Here is a 25,044-nt window from a genome sequence, read left to right as displayed (position 1 = left end):
TTCATCAAAGAAAGTTAACAATTAAAGTGTTAACTTTCTGAGATGAATGCGGCTCTGCTATCAGTGTTCCAGCCACCTGCCGGGCTTGCATGGCGCCAGTCAGCAGGCAGCCCAGCTCCGGCTGCGCTCTCTCTCGGAAACACATTTTTGTGGGTGGAGGAGGGTTGTGTGAACTGCGAGTGAACAGCCCTGCCATGAATTTTCCAATTGAAATCATATGGAGGGACCGGGGCCGGCATGAAATCCATGCCTGGGCCGCTCTTGCGCCGACTCAGGGCTGCCTGCAGGCCATGGCTATTCTGATCTGCTCTGCATGATCATGGCCTGCAGGCAGCGAGTTGGCGCAAGACCCTATGGGGCCTGCCGCCACTTTGGAGGAAGTGTTACTTTTTTACAAAGCACTGGGAGCGGGCCAGGCTGTCTTCAGCCCGGCCTGCTCCCAATGTTTTGTAAAAAAGTAACATCCTGCAACCCACGGTGCTCGCCTGTCCTTGAAAGGACCTTGGGGAGGGGCAGCCTGGCCTTTCCACTCCATCCCTTGCTCCCGTTCCGGTGAACATGGACATTCGTTTTTGCACTCTGGCTGTCAGCCTTTTCAGTTACTGCCTTTGGTTAGCTTCGGGCAATGTCCAATGTTAAAGCAGTTTTTCTTCCCCTCACGCAGCGTTAAAACAAAGCTGTTAAATTGTGCCGCGGAAAAAAGTGTTTCCGAAAAATGTATTAACTTTCTCACTGGTTCCGGCCCTGGGATTTGAACTATGGTTTTCCGTTCCTTCCCGAACCAAGCCCTTCTCCCTTAAGCTACCGAGCTTCTCCTCCAGTGTTTAGCCAAGTTCTGTGACACTAAGGGGCCGATTCATGGAACAAACGTGCGCCGAAAATCTACGCGCAAGCAGGCGCAAGCGGAAAAAAAGAGGCGCACGCGCACGCGTGCGATTCATGGAAGTCCCTGCGCGTGTCTTCCTCGGGATGTGCGCCAAACCCGTGAATGGCGCACACGTCACTGCAACATCGTGAAAGGCGTGCGCGACGCGCACAGTGAAAGCGCACAACCGCAGCGCACACACCAGAAAGTGGGCGGGACATGGGGCGTAACGCGCGGAATGGGGAACAACGCTCGAAAATAAGGGCGTAACTGGGGATGTACTGCAGGGAAGCAGACGGAACGCCCACACGCACTCGAACCACACGTATTCATGGAACCGAATAGGGCAAAGCCACGCACAGCCAAAGACACGCACAAGCTGAAACACGGCCGCCACACGAAGGCAGGCGGTAGAGTCCCAGCGCATCAAAAAAGTGGCGCGCGGGAAGTTAAATACGCGATTGAGCGGGTACGTGGATTTCAGGGGTGCGCGAGAAATTCTACACGCGATTGGCCTGGGTACGTGTATTACAGGGGTGCGCGAGAAAATCTACACGCGATTGGGCTGGGTACGTGGATTTCAGGGGTGCGCGAGAAAATCTACACACGATTGGCCTGGGTACGTGTATTACAGGGGTGCGCGAGAAAATCTACACGCGATGGGCCTGGGTACGTGGATTTCAGGGGTGCGCGGGAAGTTCCACACGCGATTGAGCGAGGTACGTGTATTCCGGGGGTGCGCAGGAAGTTACACACGGGATTGAGCGGGGTACGTGTATTTCGGGGGTGCGCGGGAAGTCAAATATGCGATTGAGCGAGGTACGTGTATTCCGGGGGTGCGCGGGAAGTTCCACACGCGATTCGGCCGGGTACGTGGATTTCAGGGGTGTGCGGGAAGTTCCACACACGATTTGGCCGGGTACGTGGATTTCAGGGGTGCGCGGGAAGTTCCACACGCGATTGAGCGAGGTACGTGTATTCCGGGGGTGCGCGGGAAGTTACACACGGGATTGAGCGGGGTACGTGTATTTTGGGGGTGCGCGGGAAGTCAAATATGCGATTGAGCGAGGTACGTGTATTCCGGGGGTGCGCGGGAAGTTCCACACGCGATTCGGCCGGGTACGTGGATTTCAGGGGTGCGCGGGAAGTTCCACACGCGATTTGGCCGGGTACGTGGATTTCAGGGGTGCGCGGGAAGTTCCGAACGCGATTGAGCGAGGTACGTGTATTCCGGGGGTGCGCGGGAAGTTACACACGGGATTGAGCGGGGTACGTGTATTTCGGGGGTGCGCGGGAAGTCAAATATGCGATTGAGCGAGGTACGTGTATTCCGGGGGTGCGCGGGAAGTTACACACGCGAATGAGCGGGTACGTGTATTTCGGGGGTGCGCAGGAAGTTCCACACGGGTACGTGGATTTCAGGGGTGCGCGGGAAGTTCCACACGCGATTTGGCCGGTACGTGGATTTCAGGGGTGCGCGGGAAGTTCCCCACGCAATATGGCCGGGTACGTGGATTTCAGGGGTGCGCGGGAAGTTCCACACGCGATTGAGTGGGGTACGTGTATTCCGGGGGTGCGCGGGAAGTTCCACACGCGATTGAGCGGGGTATGTGTATTACAGGGGTGCGCGGGGAGCAGCACACGTGAATTGCACGTGTGGGTCCTCCCAGGTGTACCCTCTACACCCTCCACGGCCCCTGCAGGTGGCTCACACCACAGGGGCCTACCCAGCACATGTCCTGCAGGCACCCCATCCACCATGCCCATGCCCACCAGCCAACCCACATATCAACTAGCACTACTGCCCACCAACGCATGTCCCCCTGCACCCCCAGCCACCAGGGGCAGCCTCCACCAGGCCCCCACCCATGTCTCCCAGCACCCCCACCCCCCAGGGGCACCCTCCAGCAGGCCCCCACCCATGTCTCCCAGCACCCCCACCCCCCAGCCACCAGGGGCACCCTCCAGCAGGCCCCCACCCATGTCTCCACCACCCCCACCCACCAGCCACCAGGGGCAGCCTCCACCAGGCCCCCACCCATGTCCGACTCATGTCTTCCACCACCCCCACCCCCCAGCCACCAGGGGCAGCCTCCACCAGGCCCCCACCCATGTCTCCCACCACCCCCACCCCCCAGCCACCAGGGGCAGCCTCCAGCAGGCCCCCACCCATGTCTCCCAGCACCCCCACCCCCAGCCACCAGGGGCACCCTCCACCAGGCCCCCACCCATGTCTCCCACCACCCCCACCCCCCAGCAGTGCAGGGGCAGCCTCCACCAGGCCCCCACCCATGTCTCCCACCACCCCCACGCCCCAGCCACCAGGGGCAGCCTCCACCAGGCCCCCACCCATGTCTCCCACCACCCCCACCCCCCAGCCACCAGGGGCAGCCTCCACCAGGCCCCCACCCATGTCTCCCACCACCCCCACCCACCAGCCACCAGGGGCAGCCTCCACCAGGCCCCCACCCATGTCCGACTCATGTCTCCCACCACCCCCACACGCCAGCAGTGCAGGGGCAGCCTCCAGCAGGCCCCCACCCATGTCTCCCAGCACCCCCACCCCCCAGCAGTGCAGGGGCAGCCTCCACCAGGCCCCCACCCATGTCTCCCACCACCCCCACCCACCAGCCACCAGGGGCAGCCTCCACCAGGCCCCCACCCATGTCCGACTCATGTCTCCCACCACCCCCACCCACCAGCCACCAGGGGCACCCTCCACCAGGCCCCCACCCATGTCCAACTCATGTTCCCCACCACCCCCACCCCCCAGCACTGTGGGGCACCTGCCAGCAGGCCCCCACCCATGTCCAACTCATGTCTCCCACCCCCCAGCACTGTGGGGCACCTGCCAGCAGGCCCCCACCCATGTCCAACTCATGTCTCCCACCACCCCCACCCCCCAGCACTGTGGGGCACCTGCCAGCAGGCCCCCACCCATGTCCAACTCATGTCTCCCACCCCCCAGCACTGTGGGGCACCTGCCAGCAGGCCCCCACCCATGTCCAACTCATGTCTCCCACCCCCCAGCACTGTGGGGCACCTGCCAGCAGGCCCCCACCCATGTCCAACTCATTTTCCCCACCCAACATGTCATCACAGTCCAGATCCCTGGTCTCTATGGTCAGCCCCCAAATGCAAAACACCCACCCGAGTTTTGCATCCACCCACTCATATTTTGCAATTACATCACAGAACACCAATTGCAAGTTCCAAAACAAACACATGTCCCTCACATACAACCAATGGGTGTCAGTGATTCTCAAAACACATAACATGAAATGCATGAAAACAATGAGATACCACACATTGAAGTTCAACAAAAAAATAATGTATTAAAGGAAAGATGAATAGAAACAAAAATGAAGAAACAGAAATGTGAATGGAAAAAAATGAAAAGAAGCATGTCCGTTCAAAACTTAAAAAAATAAAGAATATAGAAATCCAAAGTAATGTAGTATAAAGTCAATGTCCACCAAACAAAATCCAATGTGAAATAAAAATAATAAGCCATTGATCCATGGAGAATGTTAAAAAAGAAAGTATGTACAAGTCCACAACTATGTACAATGCAAGAAGCCAGGGTCCATTATCCCAACAAAATAAAGGAAACCTAACTAACTACACTAACTAATAAAAAAAACTATATACAAAAATGTGGCCAATGTCCAAAAGGTCCAAATGAAATAAAAACAAAAATGAAACTTAACACTATCTACATAACTATGTACAAGGGCAGCGGGCTAGTTCCACGGCTCACTTCTGGATGTGCCGGGCCAGGGCATCATCGAACTCCTCCTCAATGTCCCGGAGGCGGTCCTCCTCCATGGCCCCGAGGGTCCGCAGGGCCGTCGACGTGTCCACCTCCAAAGCCCTGCGGATTGCCTCGAGGCACTCGACCCGCCTCAGGGCCCTCTGCATGGAGTTCTCCGCCCTGACCATAGAGAGCCGTGCCTCTTCCGCCCGCTGCCGCTCCGCATCTATGGCGTGGCCCAACCGCTGCCACACGGAAGACACATTTAGTCCTGGGTCTTCCTGCCCTCTGGCCGATGCCTGCCCCTCCGATGTCGAAGGCCCCGAGCCTTCATGGCTCCCACCATGGTGCTGCTGCTGCTGTGCCTCTGCCCCTGCACTGCCTCCTGCTGCCTGCACATCCTCCGCCGGCTGGGGTGCAGTCGTTGACGTGGCCACCCCTGCTGGACGTCCGACTCCCGACTGTGGCAGGGATGCCTCCTCCACCAGCCTGGCCGCACCGTCAGAGGCAGCTCCACAGGGCACCCAGGTGACTGATGGGTGGGAAGATGGCACAGAGTACGACTGGCGTGTAGGGGGTCCAGCTGAGGAGGGGGTCGTGGCAAGCCCCATCAGACGGAGGAATCCGGCCTGGGTGACCTGTCCCAGCAGGCTGACGTGGTCAACGAGCCATTCGAGATGACGTGCAGTCTCTTCATGAAAAGACTGCAGGTCACCTCGCATGGCCCGTTGACGCAACGCCACACCAGCCAGGACAGGCTCAACCCGGGCCTGGATAGCCACGTCCGCAGGCAGAGGAAGGCCAGTTGACGTCAGCTCATCCCCTGCCTGAAAACTGGTCTGGACATAGGCATCCCTGCTGGTGCAAGATGTTGCAGGGACAGGATCAGGGACAGGATTGCACACAGGCACCTCCGCGGCGGCCTGTGCTGCCTCCTGTCCCTGGTCCTGCACTGCACCACTAGCACCAGTGGGATCCCCACCCCCAGACCCCGTCTCCGGTGCTTGCACGGCCTCCTCCTCCACCAAACCCCCCACCAACCTGGATGACTATGTGCCATCTTCCCCCGTTGGGCCCTGTGGGGTCCCAGCTGCCCCTTCTGCTGCCGAGGAGTCCAACTGCAACCTCCGCCTCTTGGACCTCCCCCCGGCAGCTGCGGCCTGGGACGCGGCACCGGACTCCTCACTCCCTGTTAGGCAGAAACCTGTGCAGTTCCCTTGGGGAACACTGCAAAAGATTTAAGACCACAGGTATAGCAGTAAACCCACTTGGTAGCAGTCTGCACCACCCAGATTTACCTGGCAGCTGTGGCTGAGCAGTCAGACTTCCCTCAAGAAGAGTTAGGCAGTATGTAAAGTATACACAATATGTACCCAGACACAATAGCACAAGCAAACACTGACCAGAGCTTGGTTTCAAAAGTATATAGTTATTTATTTTTAAGAACACATAAGTTGAAAACACTCTAGCAAAGTATAGTAAAAAAACACTTCAAACACAGTTATAATGAAAGCAGTTCCGACCCTTACTCCTATCTAGACAACTCTAAGTTAACACCACATAATTAAAACAGAGGTGAGCGCTTAACGTTAGATGACACTCTAGTAGGTTCAAGAAAGGGATAAAAAGAACAGAAATGGGTTAAACACACCACTCTAAGGTCCAGAACACTTGCAATAGGCTCAAAGAAGCACAAAGTCACAGTTGAGCAAGGGTCACTAGGCAGGGCCCACTCTTAGAGTAGCCGGAGCGAAAATGTGCCCAAGATCACACTGTCATTAGGGATTCAAAGTCTTGCAAAGAGTTAGAAAGAGTTTAGAGTGGCTTAGAAAGTTTAGCCAAGGTGTCCCAGGCACTCCCAGGGTCGAAAGCCGGGGGCTAAATCTACCCCGTACAGTCGGTAGCAAGGGAAGCCAGGCGGAACACGGTACCTTAAGCGGGAAGGATCCTCCAGCGGTGGCAGTTGTTCCAGGCAGTGGCAGCAAGGCTCGACGTCGGTCAGGGGAGAAGAAGTTCTCGCTGAAGAGCAGAAGAAGAAGGTCGTTGCACTGCCCGGGAAGAAACCAGCCGCGGAGTCCTCCGGTTAAAGGGTTGTACCGACTTTCGTGGTTGGGGTAAAAGTGGTGGGGTTCCGGTTGCCGGGGTGCTTGGCACTGGCAAGGCGGCCACGAGATACCTCGAGAAGCGAAAAGAAGGCGAAAACTGGTTGTCCCCACCAGTCAAGGGAAGGAGCCACTCCGTTAAGAGTTCTCCTCGGTCGTCGGGAAAAGTGGTGAGACGGTTCAGCAGGGCTCCACCGGGTGGTGTCGTCGAAGCAGGTCGGCTCAGCTCTTCCCTCGTCGGATTCTTGGTCCTGTGGCGACTTCTGAAGTTCCAGTCCCCAAAGCCCTGCTTTTATGCAGCAAACCCCCATTCACCCAGCCTAGCTGTCACTCAAACATGCTAAGTGGTGAGCCGGCCGGCTCACCACTTGGGCCAATCAGGACGGAGTGCGACTTGAGTTACCAAGGTAACTCAGTCCAGGGTGCCTAAATCCCCCTCCACCCCTCCTAAGTACCCCAGACAGAGTGGCACCACTTTGGAGGGCTTCTGTGGAGAAGCCCGCCAAAAGGGGAACAAAGGGCTCCACTTTGGGTCAGAGTTACAGAGGCGAACGCCAACGCCATTTTAGAATCAAGTTTTGGCAAAAAGTCCCAACCGGAGTTATAATAATAAATATATAAACCGGCGGTATGTTTAAGGCTACCGTAAATAAATAATTAAATGTGTTAGCCTAAAACAATGGGAAATCCCATAGGGAAATATTCGCGGTCGAATATAAAAAGTAGTTTCCACTGCCACCAGCCAAAACTCGATCAGGGGGGACGGAGACATGCCCCCTCGACTAACAGACCCTGGGGCAATCGAATTGCCCCAGCCAGTACGTCCACAATATGATGGTTTGTACTGGTTCTGTTCAGGATCCAAGACTAGCAAAGTCTTTGGTGACTTTACATGCCCTGGGAGACAGTAGTCAGTCCCAGGGTATGGAGTCTATGTTGGGGAGTCCCTAGGACACCCCTGGGTCACGGCACAGAGGGTGCTGTGTAACCCACATCACAAAAATACATGAGGCCCTATGGAGTAAAAGACCCCATAGCCCATTCAACACAAGGTTTAACCCAGAAAACACACTTCAACATGTCCAAGAGGAAGGGTAAAAGAGTCTCACTCTTGGCAGGAGAAAAAAAGAAACCCCAGAAATCCAGCAAAGCTGCTGGGGGACTCACTAGGTAGGGAAATTCAGCCTAAACAGAGAATTCTCCCTAACACTCGCCCCCCCCAGACTAAGGGACAGGAGGATTTAATCCACTCCTGGATGAACCTCATACCTCTAGTCGATGATATACATCCTAGAGAGTCCATCAGCATTTTGATGGTGACACCCTGACCTGTGCTCAATGGTGAAATCAAACCCTTGCAGGCAGATTGACCATCTCAATAGTTTTGGATTTTCCCCTTTCATTTGCATTAACCATCTCAAGGGTTGGTGGTCAGTCTGAATAACAAAAGTAGAACCATACAAGTATGGCCTAAACTTCTTCAGTGCCCACACAATAGCAAAGCATTCTCTTTCGATAGTTGCCCACCTTGTCTCAGGATCCTTCAGTTTCCTACTGATGAAGCAAATGGGGTGCTCCCTACCCTTCTCATCCAGTTGGCTTAGAACTGCACCTATACCTACATTGGAAGCATCAGTTTGTACAATGAAAGGTTGGTGGTAGTCAGGAGCTCTCAATACTGGAGCTTGGCAAAGAGCTCTCTTCAGTTTTTCAAAGGCCTGATTGCACTCCTCATTCCATTTTACCTTTTTAGGGAATTTGGGAGAGGAGATTACATTCAGTGGAGAAGCTATGGTCCCATAGTTCTCAATGAAATTCCTGTAATATCCAGTGAGGCCTAGAAAAGCTCTCACTTGGGTTTGAGTAGTTGGTGTTGTCCAATTTTGCACAGCTTCAATCTTGCTGGGCAAAGGCCTTATTTCTCCACCTCCTACCTCATGTCCAAGGTAGACCACTTTACTTTGACCAATCTGGCACTTACTGGCTTTGATTGTCAAATGGGCCTGTTCCAGAGCCTGCAACACATGTCCTAGGTGGTTCACATGTTCTTCCCAGGAGTGGCTGAAGACTGCAATGTCATCCAAGTATGCCATGCAGAAATCTTCCATCCCAGCCAGAACCTGGTTCACCATCCTTTGGAATGTGGCAGGTGCATTTTTTAGTCCAAAAGGCATGACCTTAAACTGGTACAAGCCAACTGGGGTTGAAAATGCAGTTTTCTCCTTGGCATGGTCTGTCAGGGCTATTTGCCAATAGCCTGACGTCAGGTCAAATGTGCTGAGGTACTTGGCTGCACCAAGTTTATCCACCAACTCATCTGTCCTGGGCAAAGGGTGGGCATCAGTCTTGGTGACTGCATTTAGAGCTCTATAGTCCACACAGAATCTCAAATCTTTGGATCCTGCCTTTGGTACTAACACAACTGGGCTAGACCATGGACTAGTAGAGGGCTCTATTACCCCGAGATCAAGCATCTTCTTGACCTCTCCTTTGATGTGGGCTCTGATATGTTCTGACATTCTGTATCCTCTGCTTTTGACTGGCAGACAGTCACCAGTGAGTATCTCATGCTGGCCCCAAGGGGTCAAGCCTGGTGACAGTGAGAACAGGGAGGCAAACTGGTTTAACATAGATTTGCACTCCTCTTGTTGCTCAGGTGTCAGGTCTGAAGAGAGGTTGACTCCTTCGATTTTTTCATCTAAAGGCACACCTCTGAGAAGATCAGGGAGAGATTCACTCTCTTCTTCCTCTGCAGCTGAAGCTAGAAGCAAGGCTCCTACATCAGGTCGGGAGATGTATGCTTTTAGTCGGTTGGTGTGGAAGACTCTAGGAGCTTCCCTGGGTCTGCCCAGATCCACCAGATAGTTGACCTCTCCAAGTTTTCCCACAACCTTGAAGGGTCCCATCCATTTGTCTTGCAAGGCCCTCTGCCTTGTTGGGAGCATAACTAGAACTAGCTGGTCTTGAGTAAACTCAACCATGTTAGCCTTCTGGTCGTGCCAATGTTTGACCAGGGCTTGACCAGCTTTCAAGTTGTCACTTGCTTCTGCCATCATGTGTGACATTCTCCTCCGGAGACCTATCACATAGTCAGTCACTCTGACTGGCTTGAGGGGAGGAGCACCTTCCAATCCCTCCTTAATCAGGGCCAATGGACCTCTGACTGGATGGCCATAGATAAGCTCAAAGGGAGAATAACCTACTCCCTCCTGAGGGACTTCTCTATAAGCAAAGAGAAGGCATGGCAGTAGAAGGTCCCACTTTTTCTTAAGGGGTTCTTCTAAAGCACCTATCATGCTCTTCATGGTTCTGTTAAACCTTTCAACCAACCCGTTTGTCTGAGGGTGGTATGCGGTTGAGAACTTGTAGGTAACTCCACAGGTTTTCCACATGGCTTTCATGTAATGGGACATAAAGTTTGACCCCCTGTCAGAGATTACCTCCTTAGGAAACCCAACCCTGGTAAAAATACCAAGGAGGGCCTTAGCCACAGCCGGAGCTGTAACAGTCCTCATAGGAATTGCCTCAGGGTACCTAGTAGCATGGTCTACTACAACAAGTATAAACCTGTTGCCTGAGGAGGTTGGAGGATCAAGGGAACCAACAATGTCAATCCCTACCCTCTCAAATGGGACTCCCACAACTGGGAGAGGCACTAAAGGTGCCACATTCTTGGAACCAACCTTACCAGAAGTCTGGCAGGTATGGCAGCTCTTACAATATCTATCTACTTCAGCCCCCATCTTTGGCCAATAAAAGTAGAGTGAGAGCCTTTCCTTGGTCTTCTTGAAACTCAAGTGACCAGCCAAAGGTATCTCATGGGCTAGTTGTAAGAACTGTTGTCTGTTCTCTTGTGGGACTACAAGGCGTTTGTAGTCCCCAGGTTCAGACTCAGTGGGTTCACTGTAGAAGAGGCCATCTTCCCAGTGCAACCTATACTTCCCAGGCTCTTGCCCATCAGCTTGAGAAGCTGCCTGTTGGCGGAGACCTTCCAGAGTTGGACATTCTCTTTGCCCCTTACGAAAAGCTGCCCTGCTAGGCCCACCTTCTGCCAGTAAAGACTGCAGCTCAGGATGGTCCTCAGGGTCCAAATCTCCAATAAGGTTGGGGCCTCCTTCTAGCTCTTCCTCAGAGTCTAGCTCAACCACACAGGGTTGTACCTCCCTCTCAGCCTCAGCTGGAGGTGGAGTTACAGGTGTAACTTTGGACAACCTAGGGGAAGTCCTTGTTGGAAGCACTGGAGTGCTTGCTGCTGGCTTTTTCCTAGGAGTCTTGGGTTGCCCCTTTGCTCCTGATCTGGTAGTTACTGCAGTAAGTTGCTCCAGTGGGAGAGGAGTGATTTCTGTCATCATCTCCTGAGATAACCCTCTCAGGGTTTTCTCTCTTGCAGGTTTTGTGAGTTCCTGTAACCTTTTGCTAGGAGGTCTGGGGGTATGAGATACAACTCCAAGAGCTTTGAGGTCATTACCCAACAGAACCCTACCTGGCACTTCACATTGTACACTGACAGGTATTTTTACAGCCATATCATTACATTGGATGAGAACTGGTAACTGGGGACACATCTGCACAGGCCCACCAGCTAACTTGGTGAGGCATTTGGGTGCCTTAGCAACATCCTCTGCCTTGAAAAATGATTCATCCACCACAGTTATGCTGGCTCCAGTGTCCCTAATGGCAGGAGTCTCCTGACCATTCACCTGGACACTGTCCTTATAATACTCTTTAGTATTATCTGGGATAGAGTTATAGACATCTAAATTCTGTTGTTCCCACAACCCCAGAGAGACTAAAGAAACACTAGCTGAGACTCCAGTGGGTTCATCAGCTAGTAATAGAAAGTTTCCACTTGCCATATGTACTTCCTCTTCTGGAGCGAAGGCTAAGGAGGCAAGCTGGACCCCTGAAGGTTTGCCCTTACATCTGGGATCTCCTTTCACATGGTCAGTAGCCTTACAAACAAAGCATGAGCCAAAGGCTCGCTGGAATGGAGGCTTGTTCTGACCTCCTTCTGGTCTGGGACCAGAAGGTACACTAGCCTGATTTGGTTTCCCTTGTGGCTTACCCTTATAGTTTTGTTTGGGGCCCTCTTTGGAATTTGTAGTATTAGAATTCTCTTTGGAGTCCTTTTTAGACTGTTTCTCCCCATCCTTCTTCTGAGTTACCCCAGAATCCTTGTGAGTGGCCCTGTTGGCAACCCACAAGTCAGCAGCCTTAGCTAGTTTCCGGGAATCCAATTCCCTGGAATCAGCCAAGTGTTGTCTGAGCTCAGGAGAGCAGGCATCATAAATAGTCTCCAACATAAACAAATTCTTCATACCTTCATAAGTGTTCACCTTGTAACCCTTAATCCATCCCTCTAAGTTTTTCAAACATTCACTCACCCAGGTAGCCCAAGGGGTACCATCATGCTTTTTGAGGTTCCTAAACCTCTTAAGATACTGGGAAGGGGTCTTCCCAAACCTAGCTATCAAAGCTAGTTTCACACATTCATAGTCCTTCCTATCCTCCTCCCCCATCTCCATTACCACATCAGTTGCAACAGGGGGAAGCCTAGAGAACAACCAGGTGAGTAAGTCATTCCCTGTGATGTTCTGGAGCCCATGATTATATTCAAACAGAGACAACCAATCCAACACATCCAACTTAGGCTCATACATACCAATCAATTCTTTAGGCATCCGGGGTCTTTTAGGACTGGAACTTCTAGAGGAGCCAGAGAGAGAAACATTCTCAACAGATAATTTCTTCATTTCTAAGTCATACCTGAGCTCCATTTCCCTTAGCCTTAGTTCTTTGTCAGTTTGAGCATTAAGTTTCTTATACTCCAATTCTAGCTTCATTTTCTCCAGTTCAAAGTACTGAGGACTAAATGTGGGACCTGGTAAAGGTCCAGTAGGTACAGCAGGTAGAGCAGGCAGAGGCCTAGGGGGGACAGTTACAACAGCCTCACCCTCCTCTTCTGACTCTTCCTCAGAATCATCAACATTTTGCTCCATGTTAACTTCAATACTGTCATCTACTGTTGCTGGAGTGGTAGGTTCCTCTGAACCATCACCCAGACTTTGGTTAGCCAACAATCTTTCAATCAGCTCCATTTTCTTGCCCTTAGTCAGGAGATCCTTATGTTTACAGAGCACTCTTAAACAATCAGCAGTTTTGGCTGCAAGGGACTCTTGACTATAGCTTTCCATAACTGACATGTTAGAGGATTACTTTTACAGTGCTAAGCTTTGTGGTTAGTTGCACTAAGGTATCTAAAGTACAATAAAATGTATACTCAATACAGATCCCACCGCTGTACACCAGTGTTAGGCAGAAACCTGTGCAGTTCCCTTGGGGAACACTGCAAAAGATTTAAGACCACAGGTATAGCAGTAAACCCACTTGGTAGCAGTCTGCACCACCCAGATTTACCTGGCAGCTGTGGCTGAGCAGTCAGACTTCCCTCAAGAAGAGTTAGGCAGTATGTAAAGTATACACAATATGTACCCAGACACAATAGCACAAGCAAACACTGACCAGAGCTTGGTTTCAAAAGTATATAGTTATTTATTTTTAAGAACACATAAGTTGAAAACACTCTAGCAAAGTATAGTAAAAAAACACTTCAAACACAGTTATAATGAAAGCAGTTCCGACCCTTACTCCTATCTAGACAACTCTAAGTGAACACCACATAATTAAAACAGAGGTGAGCGCTTAACGTTAGATGACACTCTAGTAGGTTCAAGAAAGGGATAAAAAGAACAGAAATGGGTTAAACACACCACTCTAAGGTCCAGAACACTTGCAATAGGCTCAAAGAAGCACAAAGTCACAATTGAGCAAGGGTCACTAGGCAGGGCCCACTCTTAGAGTAGCCGGAGCGAAAATGTGCCCAAGATCACACTGTCATTAGGGATTCAAAGTCTTGCAAAGAGTTAGAAAGAGTTTAGAGTGGCTTAGAAAGTTTAGCCAAGGTGTCCCAGGCACTCCCAGGGTCGAAAGCCGGGGGCTAAATCTACCCCGTACAGTCGGTAGCAAGGGAAGCCAGGCGGAACACGGTACCTTAAGCGGGAAGGATCCTCCAGCGGTGGCAGTTGTTCCAGGCAGTGGCAGCAAGGCTCGACGTCGGTCAGGGGAGAAGAAGTTCTCGCTGAAGAGCAGAAGAAGAAGGTCGTTGCACTGCCCGGGAAGAAACCAGCCGCGGAGTCCTCCGGTTAAAGGGTTGTACCGACTTTCGTGGTTGGGGTAAAAGTGGTGGGGTTCCGGTTGCCGGGGTGCTTGGCACTGGCAAGGCAGCCACGAGATACCTCGAGAAGCGAAAAGAAGGCGAAAACTGGTTGTCCCCACCAGTCAAGGGAAGGAGCCACTCCGTTAAGAGTTCTCCTCGGTCGTCGGGAAAAGTGGTGAGACGGTTCAGCAGGGCTCCACCGGGTGGTGTCGTCGAAGCAGGTCGGCTCAGCTCTTCCCTCGTCGGATTCTTGGTCCTGTGGCGACTTCTGAAGTTCCAGTCCCCAAAGCCCTGCTTTTATGCAGCAAACCCCCATTCACCCAGCCTAGCTGTCACTCAAACATGCTAAGTGGTGAGCCGGCCGGCTCACCACTTGGGCCAATCAGGACGGAGTGCGACTTGAGTTACCAAGGTAACTCAGTCCAGGGTGCCTAAATCCCCCTCCACCCCTCCTAAGTACCCCAGACAGAGTGGCACCACTTTGGAGGGCTTCTGTGGAGAAGCCCGCCAAAAGGGGAACAAAGGGCTCCACTTTGGGTCAGAGTTACAGAGGCGAACGCCAACGCCATTTTAGAATCAAGTTTTGGCAAAAAGTCCCAACCGGAGTTATAATAATAAATATATAAACCGGCGGTATGTTTAAGGCTACCGTAAATAAATAATTAAATGTGTTAGCCTAAAACAATGGGAAATCCCATAGGGAAATATTCGCGGTCGAATATAAAAAGTAGTTTCCACTGCCACCAGCCAAAACTCGATCAGGGGGGACGGAGACGTGCCCCCTCGACTAACAGACCCTGGGGCAATCGAATTGCCCCAGCCAGTACGTCCACAATATGATGGTTTGTACTGGTTCTGTTCAGGATCCAAGACTAGCAAAGTCTTTGGTGACTTTACATGCCCTGGGAGACAGTAGTCAGTCCCAGGGTATGGAGTCTATGTTGGGGAGTCCCTAGGACACCCCTGGGTCACGGCACAGAGGGTGCTGTGTAACCCACATCACAAAAATACATGAGGCCCTATGGAGTAAAAGACCCCATAGCCCATTCAACACAAGGTTTAACCCAGAAAACACACTTCAACATGTCCAAGAGGAAGGGTAAAAGAGTCTCACTCTTGGCAGGAGAAAAAAAGAAACCCCAGAAATCCAGCAAAGCTGCTGGGGGACTCACTAGGTAGGGAAATTCAGCCTAAACAGAGAATTCTCCCTAACACTCCCCGACGAGATGACAACATGGGAGGGGAGCCGGGCCTTGCGTCTCCGGCTGGCGGTGGGATCCCCGCCGCTGTGCTCCACAGCACCTTCTCCGCCCTCTTCATCAGTTGACGCTGCAGACAGGGAGAAACAAAACACACGCATCAGGGCACTGTACAATGGACACATACACACATGACAGTTGCACATGAGTGGCATTGGCAAACCTCAGACATGTCATCACGATCACCAACACACATGTCATTACAACTCGCACACACGAGCCATACCACAGCCATTTCGCAACTGCCAACACCATCCATACACATACAACAGCATGAGCAGACAAAGGTGAGCCAGACATCACATGCAACACATGAAGTGCACCACACATGTACACACACCACCACACTTGCATGCATGTGTACACATCTGCCAAGTGTCGCAGTGTTCAGACGGGCATCCATGTCACATCTGCCCATCAGGCTTCCACTTAAAGCTGTCACATGCATCCATGTTGCATCACTGTTGCACCCTTGTCAAATACACACACATGCACATGTACACAGCGCTGATACATGCAGCTGAAAACAACATACATGCGTGACATCACGGACATGTCTACTCACATACACATTCATACAAACTTGTGTGCCCACACAACTGCATATGGCATGCAAGCCCACACACACAGGCACCATCCATGTCTCACACATTACAGCCCTCGCATGTGTCAGCCCCACGGCCCTGTACACCTGCACCCATACTCGACCCCATACAAACAGATGTGCAACCTGCACACTACTGAACAATCACCACACGCACTGCTCACAATCAGGATGCATGTACACTCACCGCTCGACTCCAGACGGGTCTGCCTCTCAAGGACCTGGACGTGGAGCGCTGGGGATATGCGTTCCAGGACCCTCATCTGTTCTTCCGACAAGTGGCCCCGGCGCCCCTTGGCATCCGCTGCCTTCAAGAGGCGCCGGGCCTTGTTCAGGGTCCTGGACCTGAAGTCCTCCCAGCGCTTCTTGACATGTTGGAAGTCGCGGACTGCCACCCCCTCCGCGTTGATGGCAGTCACGATGTCTGTCCAGATCCGAGTCCGTCCTTCCTTGTCGGCGCGGGAACTTCCGAAGAGGGCATCATACTGCCCCAGGACTTGCTCCACCAGGACACCAACTTCGGTGGCACTGAAGCTGGTGCCCCTCTGCCTCTCTGGCCGGGGGTTGTCAGTGGTCACAGATGGAGTTTGCCCTGACATGACAACCCCAGAGGCAGGAGTGGGTGGGCAACTGGGTCCTGGGGCTGGGCTGTGGAGCGATGGAATCCCAGTCGGGAGTCTTTGGTTCCAGCAGGGGTGGTCACACCAACAGCACCCCTGGCTGATGTGCAGGCAGCAAATGGCAGGGCACGTGGGCAGCAGGCAGTCAGGCAGCAGCAGATGGCAGGTGGGAGCGTGCTCGGGGCTCTGGGGGGCAGTAGTTCGGCCTTCTGGGCAGGAGCGTGGTCTTCCGTGTGCTTACGCGTGGCCAGCTTGATATGGAGTGATTTGGCACGTGAAAATTCTGCACGTCAGCGTGTAATTCGAGGAAAGGCCCTTAGCGCGTAAGCGCGTCTGCACGCATACGCATTTTCATTGGACCAAAGGCCCTCAGCGCGTGAGCGCGTCTGTGACGTGACGTGCGAGGGAGTATCCCTCATTGCACGTGATGACAGTACACACGTGGATTCCAACCAATCGCGTGTGAAAGTTCACGGGACCCCGGAACACACGTACCCAGGCCAATGGCGTGTGGAAGTACCCGCGCACCCCGAAACACACGTACCCAGGCCAATGGCATGTGGAACTACCTGCGCACCCCGAAACACACGTACCCAGGCCAATCGCGTGTGGAACTACCCGCGCACCCCGAAACACACGTACCCAGCCCAGCCGCGTATGGAAACACCCGCACACCCCTGGAATACACGCTCCCAGCTCTGCGTTTGCTGCTGCCCTTTGCGCTGGGTTGGGGATTTTGATGGCTTTTCCCTGCGCGAGAGGCGTTCTTGGAGGCGTAACTGGCGCTGCTGCAGGGTCGCTGCGCAACTGTGCGCCACGGCTGGTTTTGGTGGCTGGAATCCATGAATACGCTGTGCGCGGAAATGGATTTTAGCGCACGCGGCTGGCGCAGGGATTCGCACGCGCACACTGTGCGCCAGCCGCGTGCGCCACTTGTGCGCTGAATTCTATGAATCGGCCCCTAAATGTTGCAGTGCTCAAATTAGGCTCTCTGTGTAAAGGCTGCCCTGCAATGCAGCCGCTCGCTGTGACTCACAAGTCCCCCGGGCCTGCAACTTTCTTACCTCTTTCTCCGGATCCCCTCTTCACCTGGCTTTTGTATTCCACACGGTGAACGTCTCTGCCGGCTCCTTCGTGAACGTATCTGCCGGCTACTTCGTGAACGTCTCTGCCGGTTCCTTCACTCCCACGGTCCCTGCAAAATAAACGAGAGTTTGCTTTGTAGCGCAGGTGAAATTTGCAACACATTCCTTCTCCTTCCTCTGAAAGCTGTACCCAAGGTGGATGTGCCTTCTTTGCACTGAATCAGGTGTAGCATGAATCAGCACCCAGACAGAAATTGCTATTTTTCCCCGAAATGATCGTGCAGCATCTGTTCTGCCTTCTCGCATGGAATAACCAACCACTTACCGGTGGATCTGGAATGGTAAACTTGGACCATGGTGGGAGCTGAGCCGGCATGAAGAGGGGACAGGTAAGACTATGAGCGTGGGGTTGGATGGTCTCTGGTCTGCTATGCGTAGCCCCTCAAACAGACTGTTGTTGCTCCCTTGTTGTGGTTCTAGGGTTGTGTTTTTTGCACCATGTACTGCACAGTCATGTTTGCGCTGATGTACAGATTTTTGGATGTGGGCCATTTTGTCTGACTTTCAGTAATGGCCGTGTGGGGCAACTGCACACCAAGAGTGGGATGAAATCCTGCCTTGTGTCTAGGAAGGCGCTGCTGTTTGCATGAATGGCTCTCTCTGGTTTCCCATCTGATGGTTTTGGGAGAGGGAATTGGGAATGGTAGTCCCAAGGTTAGTCGTATTTTTTAAAGTAAAACGACACTGTCTTGTTGACATGGCAATTCTGAAGCCTGAAAAGTAGATGCACGCAGTCTTGACATGCGGCCATGTTTGCACCAGACCTGCAGATGAACTTAACTGGTCTGCTGTTAAATCTCAGTTACCAGTTTAATGGTATAATCCTCTACAGAATAATTGCTCATGTTACTATAGCTGATTTGATAGCTCAGTGGGTTCATCGCTCGCTGCTGTGATGTGTGTGTGTGTGTGTGTGTGTGTGTGTGCGCGTGCGCGCGCGTGGCGGTCGCTTTAGATGTCATTGTTTGCATACTTCATCACGAGGGCATGCATGGGAACTGCTCAGTGGTTCCTTGGCATAATGTGGATACGCCTTTGGTCACAGATACATGTCACCTGATATTTTCTAAATGTGGCTTGCAATATTCCTTTTAAGTAAGGCAAGGGACATTTGATTCCTTATAACAGCTGGCCATGCACTGCCAGCCCCTTTAATGCCTGGCTTCTCGCTTAATGTGTATTGTGACCGATCTTCCAGTTGCTCATTTATATTCAACACTGAATGTGTTTGGATTTTAAAAAAACACACTATAAAAAACACACACTTTATTTTCAACTTCTAGAGCCTGCAAGTGTGTCGGCTGACCGGGCGGAATAAACAGGTTCAGGGGTCATGTCCATAGAAAGAGGTGAGCATACTGGAGAGCTGGCACGGCTGGAGATGGGCTAGTCGGAGAGATGGCCAGGATGGTGGGGGGATGTCGAGGGGAGAAGGAGTCTGACCACGATCACAAAGATTGGCTCAAATAGTTGTATATGAAGGACTACACTGTACAGCAAAAATGTCTTCTAGAGTTTACTTACAAAAAATCTAATTGCATAATAAAGCCACAAGACAGCATGTAAATATGTATAGCAACATGTTAAGCCAAAAGAATATGATTATGGCTTTAATGGTAAACTTTAACTCCCAAAATGCAAGATAATTCCAAACTGAAAAATCTAGTAACCCCACGGTACCTTCAGTGATTTAAGACATGAAATAAAAGAAGTTGTGTAATAAACAAAGATAGATATGTGTGCTCCTTCCCACTATCCTGTGCCGGTAGTTGCTGCAGCGCCAAAGATGTGACATGGAGCAGCAGCAGTGTGATGGGCTGGTGGCGGGCCAATCTAGCACTGAGCCGGGCCGCTGGGGCCGTGGCACCGCCAGGGCCGGCATTAGTGAGCCAAGAATTTTTGGGCCCTGGCACTTATTTATTTTTACAAATTAAGCACTGCTGAAGTCCTTCACATCCTGAGTTACAGAGACTCTCCTCAGTTGTGGAGAAGTTGCTGCCCCAGAGACTAGGGGTAAGCAGAGGGAAGAACTTTAGCCAAAGCCACCGTTGCTATTAGTTACTTAGTTTAAAAAATACATTGTTAAATTCATGTTATTATTAGTGTATACATGGTGTCACATTAATTGCAATTCATTATATATCTTTCTATGAAAACAAATCATGAATGTTTTTTAAGGACCCATTCCTTCTGCTTTTCTCAATATTAGTTTCCACAAAATAGCAATTGATATTATTCAGCTGATCTTCTTAGCTGGCAGACATTTATTCCAAAGTGAGTCAGTTCACTCTGGGAGATACTGACGTGCAAGCTTCTCTAGAAATTGCTTACGTGCAGTTTCTATATATCTGCAAATTAGAAAAAGATGTTTTAGCTTCTGTTCTGTTCTGTTCAGTCGACAGGCGCGCTGCGTTCTTTGCAGTCCTATTCTTGGCCCCATTACCTGTAAAGTTCCTAATTTGATTACATCTAAACTTCAGACATACTCTCCTCATTTGTATGTCTGGAAAAAGTGCAGATATTGTGGTAAACTTTGATAGCGTGGAATATGTTTTATATATTCCCTACATGATTTTAATGTCTGCAGAGGCTCAGTCCCACTGTCTAGCTCTCTTCTTGAGCTTTTGAAGTTTTACTTCTAGTGGGTCCTCAGCTCTTGTAGTAAGGCCAATTATCTCGACAAATTGGTCGTTTGATTTTTTTGTAATTCCTTATTTCTTGAATATGTTCTCTCTTGAGCATTTGTTGTAATGCTTTCATGAGGCTACTTTCCTCATTTTCTATAATTTTCAGGAAGAAATTGGCTCTCTGTATACTTAGTTCTGTACTTAGGGATGTTAGACCCAGCTCACATCTTAGTATTTCAATTGGTGTTGTTCTGGGTAATCTTAGGCTGTTCTTCCAGGAGTCAGATTCCATCCTTGTAAGCTTCGTTTCACAGATGTTTGATATACAATCAAGCCCATACAGGACTGTTGGAACACATTTCTGGATATACAATCTCTTTATAGGTGTTAACAAAGAACCTCAGCATTTTGTATGTATTCCTCTTATGGCTGCACCAATCTATTTCCCTTTTTGTATTCTCTTTTCCCACATCTCTTCACTGAATCGCTTGGGCAGCCCCAAGTAGCAAACGCCCTCTACCACCTCAAGCTTTGAACTCTTTAACTACATTGATTATGTCCTGGTCGTTTTCCTTTCCATTGAAGATCATCATTTTCGTGTTACTTGTGTTAATTGTCAAATCATTTCTGATGGCAAAGTCACTCAAGGCATTTCGGGCTGCCTGCAGTCCTTTCACTGCATGATCGTACATAACAATCCTCTGCATATGCTGTCCTTCCCACATGTGTACTACCTAAGTTTAGGGCGACTGTGTTGACTTTATCTAATGCTTCCTTAAGTCACTCATGCATATATTGAATAAAAAGGCGGCAAAGATACACCCTTGTTTCTGGCCTTTATTCGCCCAGTCTATTTCGTCGGTGCAACTTCCAGCTGCGTCCATTGTCACCCTAACCGTTGCACCTGTATAAACACATTTTTATACAATCCACTCATGCATTCTCCATCCCGGCTCTCAGCAGTTTACTTAATAAACAGTTCCAACAGATGGCATCAAATGCTGCTGTGAAGTAGACTAGCGCTACATACATTGGGAGGCGTATTCTTTTTACTAACGCTGCCGTAGTCAGCATGTTAAGGATTCATACATAGTGGGTGGTTGCACAATTGTATCTGAAGTCTATTATGTTCATACAGAATATGTTGGTTTTTCTCGCCAACCTTTTTTTATCTATTTAATATTATGCTAGCAACATTTTTACTCATGTGGTCGTGTAAAGCTATTCTGTAGTTTTTTGGGTCCGATCTCTCCCCTTGTTTGTCAATTGGCATCCAGATGGCAGTTCTCCATGATTCTAGATTCACACACGGGGAAGGGCACTCAGACAATCAGGCGGCTGGAACAGCGGGCGAGAATACATAGTGTACTGCCTGCTGTTTCCAGCCACATGCGGCTGTCCCCTGGGTGTCGCAATGTTGATTGTGGGGAAGAAAGAAGGAGTCTCTCGCTGTATCCTATCCATGGCCTCACCCTCCCACAAAACATACAATTTCCTTTTCCTCACCCCCACTTACCTGCTGCACCAGAGTTATGTGCTTCAGTCCTGACATCCCTCCCTCCTGCGGCTGCCGGCACAGAAATAGAAAAGAGACTAAGTCCCTTTTCCTATGGTGGCGGACATCTTTTCTTTTTTGGGGAGAATGGGCTTGCACAATACGCACAGAGCCCATCTCCCAAAAATAAAATTAAACTATTTGTAGCTCGTGGTATGAATGGCTATCACCCCCTTGCCGTGGCCGGACATGGGCGGTAGCGGCCTGCAGCCCTCGCCGAGGCCCTCACTTCACTCCGGCCTAGCTAGTCCATGTCCGCCCCCCCGATGCAGGGGTGATTGCCATAATAGTTATTTCGGTTTGGCCTTTAGAATTTCATTACAGAGGACATTGGGCTCAGGAGCTTTATTTTTTCAAAAGTCCTGATTATGCCTTTGATTTCCTCATAATCTGGCCAATTGATGGGCTTCCAGCTAGATGCTTTGTAACTCTCTGGATTCTTTTTATGCAATTAATGGGATTTAACTGTGGCATTTCAAGTTTCGTATTGTAGTTATTGATTAGTTCCCAAAAATATCTGGGATCTCTGGTCAAGTTTGTAGCTAACATTTTTTCCCAATTTTCCTTCCGATTTCGTTTTATAATTTTTTACCAATTTTTGTAGTATAAGTTATATTTCTTTTTAAGAGTAACATATTCTTCCTTATTTTGAGTCGTTAATTGAGCCTCCAAAAGTAGATTTTTCAAGATCTTCTTTCTGTTGTTTATGGCTGCATCCCACCTTTTATACATTGGGCCTCATTACAGGTTTGCCGGTCAGGAAACAACAGTGGCGGTAAACCCGCCGCCACTGTTGTTTCTGAACTGGCAAACTACGAGTGCTGCAGGCGGGTGGCGTTACGCCCACCAGGTCTGACCTGGCGGGCTCAACGCCACCCGCCCGCAGACGGACGTGGAAACACTGGTGCCATTACGACATGGTGCCAGTGTTTTCACTTCCCCATTCCCGTGGAGTCCTATGGGACAGAATGACGGCTTTGGAATTACCGGCTCACTGGGGCTGTAATGCCCCAGTAATTCCAGCAAGCCCGGACCCGGTAAATCCCCACAAGCCCGGCAGCAGCTGGCCGGTTTTACTGACACGGCTACCGCCGGACTCGTAATGAGGCTCAGTGTCTTTGTCTCTCCTTCTTGCACTCTCATATGTTCCAATATTTTTACCTGCCTTTTAGTTTTGGGGCTCCCCTCTTTTTGCTTTTCCATTAACGTTTTTGTGACCATTTTGAGTAGTCTCTGATTTGTGACTAAGTCACACAAGTTGAGAAGCACATTAATTAATTAAATAATTAATATTAGTTACCTAGTTCTAAAGAAGGGGCGGTTGTAGATTAAAATCCTTCTGGGTCCCACTATCTAAGCTTGCCTAATGCCTGCATACTGTCAGAAGCTTTAAGAGTGCCCGATGGAGTTACTTGGTATGGGAGTTCTGGAGGAATAAAGCATTGGCCAGACATCTTCAGTGGCACTGAAGCAAAACACAGCCATGAAAGAAGCAATAGGACAATATAAAAAAGCTGACAGACAGTGAGTCACTGTTCTATACGACTAGGGGTTGGTTCCTAAGTAAGGAAGAGAGGGAAGGACTGAGTACCATGGTTCAATAAGAAAGAACGTGCCTGGGGAAGACCCCACGTGCTGATTGAACACACTCTTTCTGCATTCCCATGGCATTAGTCAAATCTAATCTCTTTGCCTGTGATCTTAATAGAACTACTAGTGGTCCATTCATTGCTCTTGAGTCATCTGTTGTTCCTGTAGATGCAACAGAGACTTCAATTCAGACGCCTGGGTTCCAAACATGGGCCACGCTGCAATCTCGACCAAGAATCCAACTGTAAGGGCCTCATCACGAGTTTGGCTGTAACCCTTAAATCTGGCGGTAGCGATGTTACCGCCGGATTTAAGGGTCCGCCAAATCAGGACTTCGGCGGATTTCTCCCCAGCTCTGAGCTCTGAAATCCGCCGGCAGTATGAGCGCGAAATTTCCCCATTACGGCCAATAGGGAATGGGGCATTCCCGAATGGGCTCAGTGGGGAATGGGGAATTCCAAATCCGTGATCCGACGCTAATAGCGCCGGTGGGTTTGGCGGTAGGGCAGATAGCGCCAGTGCTATTAGCTCCGGCGTTACCGCCCAACTCGTGATGAGGCCCTGAGGCCCTAAGTCTGTATACAAGAGGGCAAGGAACCACTACACAACTGTAAACTGGCTAATAACTAGGAATAAAAAAAGTGTGCTCCCGTTAGACAAATGTTCGTAAACATTTTTCTATAAATTATTCATATCTCACAATGAATGTTTATGTATTGGGTAACTGTAAGTCATACCTACATGGGCAACTTGCATGCAGATTTCAAAGTTCATATTTAAAACTGGAAGCTGGACCCAACATTGGTGCTCTTTGGTTTAGAAGAGGTGAAGGGAGTAAGGATGCGGATACCGCAGTGATGCATTTTCCATTATTGGCGGTGTCTGGCAACGTACTGGAAGAGAGAGCTTCTACCCTTGGAGGATGAGTGGGCCCGAAAGGGAAGGGAAATCTACCAAATGGAGAGTCTCATGACAATATGAGTGATATAGGGCCTCATTACGACCCAGGCGGTAAGTTACCGCCTGGGTCCTACCTTTACCACCATGGCGTAAACTATGTTTACGCCATGGTGGTTGGCGGACTTACCGCCCCATTCCGAGGTTGGCGGGGCGGTAAGTCCCCAATCCCCATTTACCCTTCCCCATTCCCATTTTTGCCCCATAGGGCATAATGGGAGTGGGGAAGGCGTTAATTACGCCACCGTAAATTACGGTGGCGTAATTAACATCAAGGTCCCTTAGCGCCATGGATTTTAACACCTGCTAAAAGCAGGTGTTAAAACCTCCATGGCGCTAAGGGACCTCGGAATCAGGCGGTAAGGGTCGGCGCTGTTTACGCCGCCGTAAACCCCTTACCGCCTGAGTCGTAATGAGGCCCATAGAGTTATTCTGAATGGCATTCAGAGAGAAATATCTCTGACTACCTTGGAATAGTTTTTAATGAAGCATGAGGGGCAAGAGTGAACATATCCAATGGGAGGAAAGAGAGGTGGGAGGAAACATTTTTGGTAAGAAAAAGTGGGAAATAGAAAAGTGATACTGTTTTATGAAAAAATGTTGATTATTGAAAAACAGAATATAAAGATGTTACACAAAAACACTGGAAGTCTAAGCAGCAAGCATTCAGTGTCTCCAAGAGAGAAATGCACGAAGGATGATCTTTTATCAAGAATTCCTCAGGGGAGTTCTGGTCAGTTTGGGATCTAA

This window comes from Ambystoma mexicanum, chromosome 5q, assembly GCF_040938575.1.
Source record: "Ambystoma mexicanum isolate Mex_15411 chromosome 5q, UKY_AmexF1_1, whole genome shotgun sequence".
In the NCBI taxonomy this organism is placed as follows: domain Eukaryota; kingdom Metazoa; phylum Chordata; class Amphibia; order Caudata; family Ambystomatidae; genus Ambystoma; species Ambystoma mexicanum.
Note: the sequence above shows the minus strand (reverse complement) of the source record.